Here is a 6,393-nt window from a genome sequence, read left to right on the forward strand (position 1 = left end):
CTGATTATCATTTATTTGACATTTATGCCTCCACGACTATTCTCAAATTGTTTCCTCTGCCTGGAGTCCCTTTCCCTGAAATCTATCTGTCAAAATGGTCTCATCTTTCTAAGTTCCAGGTCAAATGTCCCCTCTTTCATTAACACTTCCCTGATCCTTACAAATTAAAAATCATCTTTCCTCTAAACTTTTACAACTCTGCTTAAATATTTTATTAAGGCATTAGAACATTCTACCCTATATTTTAAATACCATGAATATGTCCCATCACTGCCACTTGGCTGTGAACTCCCAAAGAATAGGGACCTCAGCTTATTTATTTGTACCCCCTCTGACTATTTTTTCCTACCCTTTAGGAAAAAGAAATTACTAGACGTAAGCTGTTATTTTCTCTCTTTAAAAAAAAAAGAAAAAACATTGATAGAAGTGAAAATTATAATATTCCAACTGAGATTTCACATTTTAATTACCAACCACTAGCATTATTTTGGGGAAGAATAGTTTTGAACCCTAAATCTATATCAAGTAGTAAACAATGTCAGATTATTAAATAATTTTATTCAATAAATATTTATAAAGCATCTACTAAGTTCAAGAGGTACTATGCCAGGCACTTAGGAAATACAAAGACACAACCTACTCATTAAGAAGAACATAGACTAATGAGATAAAACAAAATTTGACATAACTGTAATACCAATATAAGTGCCATATGAGGAAAAAACTGCTGTGAAGACTTAAATAAGTGCAAAACTCAGGGGAAATCTCTATAAAGGAGAAAGAAGCATATGGACTTGGAAGTCATTCAGGCTGGTTTGGATTCTGGCTGACTCCATATAAATGGTGCAGCCATGGGAAAAACATTTAACTACTCTAGGTCTCAGATTTCTCACGTGTAAAATGGGAATAATACCTACATTTGGCTAATATTCCTAAAACATACTAAGTGCTTAAAAAATAGTACCTTCCCTCCTCCATTTCATACTGGTCTAAAAAAAGACCAAAGAAATTAACCACAGCTCTGGCTTAACTTTAGTTCAAAGTGTCAAATTTGGAGTGATTTGAATCCTCTCACCACACTTCAAAGTGACATCACTAGGAGAAGGCAAAATGAAATCAGCAGTAATTAAAAGCCACAGTTCTGGGGCTGTAACACAGCCAGGACTGAATCACTGAGAAGACTGCAAATCTCTTTGTAGGTGATGATTTCAGTTTGGGGTAATAAAATCAAGTGCCATTAATCTAGCATATCAGAGTCAGTTCTATTCAGTTTCTCATGATGATTAATAATTGAGGCCATATCTCACAGTTACAAATATGCTTCAGCCCTGAAATGTTCCCAATAAATTTACCATCTTTTTCAAATGGATGTTTTACTGTCAGAACACGGTTTCTTATTCCCGTTATATTGGCATTGAGCAATATCGGTTTAAACAAGTCCAGTAAAAGCACCAAAATAGGTGCTCTTAAGGCTCTTTAATTTTAATTTTATAAAGTTTCAACATGCCATCACTAGGAAAGTTCATTTTTAATAAGAAGTATAAGTGTTCCTGCTCCCAGCTTCCCAGCTCCTCTGGACCCCTTTAGCAACACAAACTTCTCCAAGTGGAGGAGAACCAGGCATTCCCCAGACTGCTAACGTTACAAACCCAAGGTGACACCAAACTCAATTATAAACTTCACTATCTTTTCCAAGTCTGTTGTTTCTATCAACCCCACGGCTTTAAGACCTATGGCAACTCTAAACCAAGCTGGATTCTGGGTGAGGGTCAAAAAGCCATCAGAATCCACTATTCCCCTGAAAGGAAACAGGAGATCTGAATTCTAGATCTTAATCTGCTCTCAACTGCCTGATTACCCACTGTCAAAGGTACCAACTCAACTTGAGTCAACATGCATTTATCAAACTCCTATATATGGCAGGAACTCTGCTAAGTATTAAGTATAATGACAAAAAAGATGATTTTAAGTGCTTATAAAACTGAAAAGCCTGCAAAATGGAAGTAGATAAGTTATGTTACAGGCATGTATTTTTCCAAGAAAGTAAAATAATTAAGACTTCATCTCAAGGTGAAGAGTAGCTTCAGAGGGGTTGTCAAGGAAAAAACCTTGAGAAAGATGCACGTGCTCTCCAGCCGTGGTGTGCAGACAGAGGAGCTGGGTCACTCGCTTGAGCTCATCATCATCCTTTATTATCTGGGCATCTCTCTCCTGTGCCCTGCTCTGAACATAATATAACAATGTGATCCCTGCCCTCAAGGCTAACAATTCAGGCTGGAGAGACAGCTTGTTCTGACACATTCCTAAATAAGCTTAACTTCAAATATACAAGAGAGAAGCCAGATCAAATCTAAGGAAACAGCTCAGAAACACAGTAGATCTATGATGACTAACTGACCTAACTTATGACCTATAAAAATCATTTTTCTTCCAAAGACAACTAATGTACTAGTAGTCAACCACTGTGCCAAAACCAGCAGCTTGATAAATCAATTTATTCCAAACTGATATACGGTCCAAACATAATATGGCTTTAAATAACTTTGAAAAATACTTTTAGTCTTTTAGAGAATTTGCATATTTTTAGATGAGACTTGCACAGCATCTTAAAAATACTTCATTAATTCAACAAGTAACTATTAAATTCCTGGTGCATGCACAACACTATGCAAGGTATTGGCAGGCATAAATAAGAAAGCTCTGCCCCTGAGGCATTTACTATCAAAAATAAAATTTACAGAGTAAGAACCTAATATTTATTACTTGCTTCTGATTGCATATATTTATACTAAGTACATAATTAGATGCAATCATCCTGAAAACAAAAGGGAGACTGAATTTTATTTTAAGAAAGCTCTTAAGGCACAAGATGGAAAAAAAATCATTATGTGAACCAAATGCCAGAAGCCAAAAATTCAGTCTAAACTATCAATACCAAAAAAGACTACAAAGACAACTGTAAAAGCTTATGTCTAAGGGTAAAAAGAAGTGATAATCACAGACTATATAGAAAAAAAATCACTGTGTGAAGTACTCTAAAACTTCAGGTATGAAAGAAACCTGAAGGATTACCTAATACAACTCCATGATTTTATGGATTGAAATAATAATAATTTAAAAACCACCAGATACCTTCTTATTAGTGTCATAGGAGACATTGGTCTCTTGTCACATGACTATCTGCTTTCTCCACCATATATGCCAAAAATAGTCACTTACATTTTAAAAGCCTGGAAGTATTATATCTTCTCTTTATAGTGTTTGAACTCCCTTAACTCTAAGTACAGAGAATAGAAGAGAAGACAAAAATACTCGGATTGCCAGTGTGCTGGCCGGTGGGATGCCACACCACTGGCCATTGCCATAGGGTGATAAGTATTTCCCCAAACTGCATCAACAGGATGGGGTGATGGGGAGTAGTCACAGTGCAAAGCCAGGACCCTGGCTGATTCAGTGAAATCCTTAGGCATCCATCAAATTCCCATAGCCCTGTTCTAGGAGGTAGAAATGGCGTGATCCTTGGCTTCGTGATCCCTTGCGTTAAAGCTAGACCAGAAGGCATCGTGCTGCTGCCTTGAGACACTGAGGTGGTTCTTTTAGGCAGACAGCACTGATTCTAAAGAGGAATATTTCTGTCTTTTTCTCTCCTCATATTTCAGCCTCCTCTCCCTGCTCCACCCCCAACAATATATCCCACCAGCCCAGATCATTGTTCCTGGAAAAACCAAATCTTTCCACCTCACCATTTGTGTTAGTCTCCTCACCTGGCCTATTCAACTTCAGTCTCGTGTTTCTCTTCCATTCTTATCAAATATCTATTCACACTTGGCATTAAGGAAGATAGATACATAGCAAAGTAAATAAAAATATTCTCCACATTCTTACATAGTTATTAACACTCTTTGTGGAATTATATCACACCCATAACCCTCATTCCCACCCAACAAAAAGTGCCATCATATCTTCGGTATTTTATGTAATGGTAGGAACTTTTAATCTTATTAATTTCATGACATTCAATGAGGTGATCAGAATCACGCCTAAGTGCTGCAGAAAAACAGGAGAGAGCCATTGCTTGAGGACTTCAGTTAAAGACAGATAATGGCATGCATTACTCCCGATGTTTATAACGTATATGAATTGAATTTTGTGAGTAACAAACTTGAGCTAGAGAGAGAATTCCAGGTCTTACTTCTAGTTTCCTAACCTTCAGTGTACAGCTTATAATGTTTGATAGTGCCAATTCATTTTCCAACCTGAGGTTAGATTACAAGAACAGCATTCATCCAAAATATGGAATCATACTGGGACTATTGTACCATAATTACAAGTTGCTCAAAGGTGCTTCGTGATTCACAAGCCCCATTCACAACTATGCACTGGGAAAAAAATTCTCTCACTCTGAAAGCCTGGCATGATTCATGGAAGTCATCTTTTCCGTCCCACTCTCTTCTAGCAATGCAAAATAGCAAAGCCAAACCCTCCCAGAAGACTAGCAGCATAAGTACCAAGAGCCTGGACTCTGTACCTGGAAGATGGATTGTAGACCTATCTCTGCCACTTCCTAGCTGTGAGACCTTCGGCCTCAGGTGGGACTAGCTATAGGACCCTGTGTGCCTTAGTTTTCTCATCCCCAAAATAGGGATGATAATATTACCCACCTAGATTATCATAAAAATTGTTATATGTAAATCACTTAAATCAGTATTTAGCACATTGTAAATGCTCAGCAAATTTGTTGGAATCATGAACATTGTGGTAGGGAGTGATTAGGAGGAATATTCTCATATGTCAACAGTCCTCCATCTCACAAACACACAATACAGTACTTGATAATGACTTCGCCTCCAGTTCAGAATTGCTACAAAAATATTCAGAGTACGGATTATTGTCCAGGAAGTTATTCATACTAGTGAGAATGGATTATAGACAATAATGTACATATATATGACATACATGATCATTTCATTTCTGAATTCTGTCCAAGATGATAGCAGAGAACATATTAGCTAAAATGGTGAAGGAGTTGGAAGGCAGAGATAGGAATTCAAGGGGTAAATCATCTGTAGTTTTATGAAGCATTGGGGGCCCAGAGAACAGAGAAGGTGAGATGCCACAAGACCAATGAGGAGCCTACCCACCCTCACTGGAGGGTCTGACAGCTTGGATCCATATTCTAAACTTATGACTATCGATTTCCATGCCATACATCTACCTTTTTACAAGAATAAAAGCTATAAGCAAGTCACGCCAAGAGGCACCAGGTGTACAGTCCACTTTCTAACTTGGTGTTTTATGAGGAGCACCCCCACCATCCACTCACCTGGGTCGCTTCATACCCCAACCAGAATGTCAGTGGTGAGCAGGTTAACTCTGAAATCCCATCATCTCCTCCATCATTTGAGTGTCTAGGTATAAAGATAAAAAGCAAGTGGAACAGTAAAACTGGTGGTTCAACTTTACTAGCCTGGTTGGTAAAAGAGTAGGGATAGTCAGGGAGTTACTACTAAGGGAAAGTTAATAAGACTTTGAAATTAAAACCTAACACAAATTTTAAAACAATTTTTAAAGATGTCAGGTAAAGAATTACTTTACCAATTAGTTAATACATTACTTCAGCATTGCTTCTCAGTGTGAAGACTACAAATCCTACCCTTTTATATTCCCAGAACCAACAGAAAGCCTTGTACTCAACAGGCCATTGAGAAACATTTGCTATTAGTGATTATGACGATATATATGCTTGAATAATTTATGGTACACCTTACACATATATTTGTGTTGAGTACTTTAAATGCATCAACTCTAATCTTCACAACAACCCTGAAAAATATAGATAGCATTAGTCTCTCTTTATAAGGAAACTGCATTTATGAAAGGCTACATTTTCGACCAAGGTGACATAGATTAAAAATGGAAAAGTCAAGTTTCAAACCAAGGTCTGTATTGAAGATGCAGTGTGTTCAAAACATAATATTCCAGGATAGGCCACAGCAATAATATGTCTCTAAGCACCTAAGTTCTTACCGGTAAATAAAGTACCCTGTTTCTAAATTCCTCTTCAGAACCCTTGCCAAACTAAATAATACATGAACCAGAAACAAAGAACCACATTCCAATTCACTGGTGATTAAAATTATTTATGATAGCAATTCTAAATATATCCCTTATAGTTTATTTGAACATGGCACCAGTTTGCAGTTCTGACTCATTAGAACTCAGAACAGTGTTCTGATGGCCTATCTCCTTCCTCTCCTCATTCTTGTCAATATTATCATTAATCACATTTTTCAATAAAGAATCAAGATAACAAATTCTAAAATATAAATTGTTTGTTGTCATTTATTCTAACATTCCCATCATATTCACATTCATAGGCTTATCCTCGAATTT

The 6,393-nt window shown here is 37.0% G+C and overlaps 1 long non-coding RNA gene across 1 annotated transcript in view; it reads right to left on the reverse strand.

Annotated features, from left to right (window-relative positions):
- Positions 1-5,402, reverse strand: part of LOC147917416 (uncharacterized) — a 45,021-nt gene extending 39,619 nt beyond the window's left edge. The window contains exon 1 of the long non-coding RNA XR_015551698.1: positions 5,324-5,402. This is a non-coding gene — a long non-coding RNA (uncharacterized LOC147917416). The remainder of the gene's footprint in view (positions 1-5,323) is intronic.
- Between the last annotated feature and the right edge of the window lie 991 nt (positions 5,403-6,393).

This window comes from Ceratotherium simum, chromosome 3 (genome assembly GCF_057802395.1).
Source record: "Ceratotherium simum simum isolate JZ-2026a chromosome 3, ASM5780239v1, whole genome shotgun sequence".
Classification (NCBI taxonomy): Eukaryota; Metazoa; Chordata; class Mammalia; order Perissodactyla; family Rhinocerotidae; genus Ceratotherium; species Ceratotherium simum.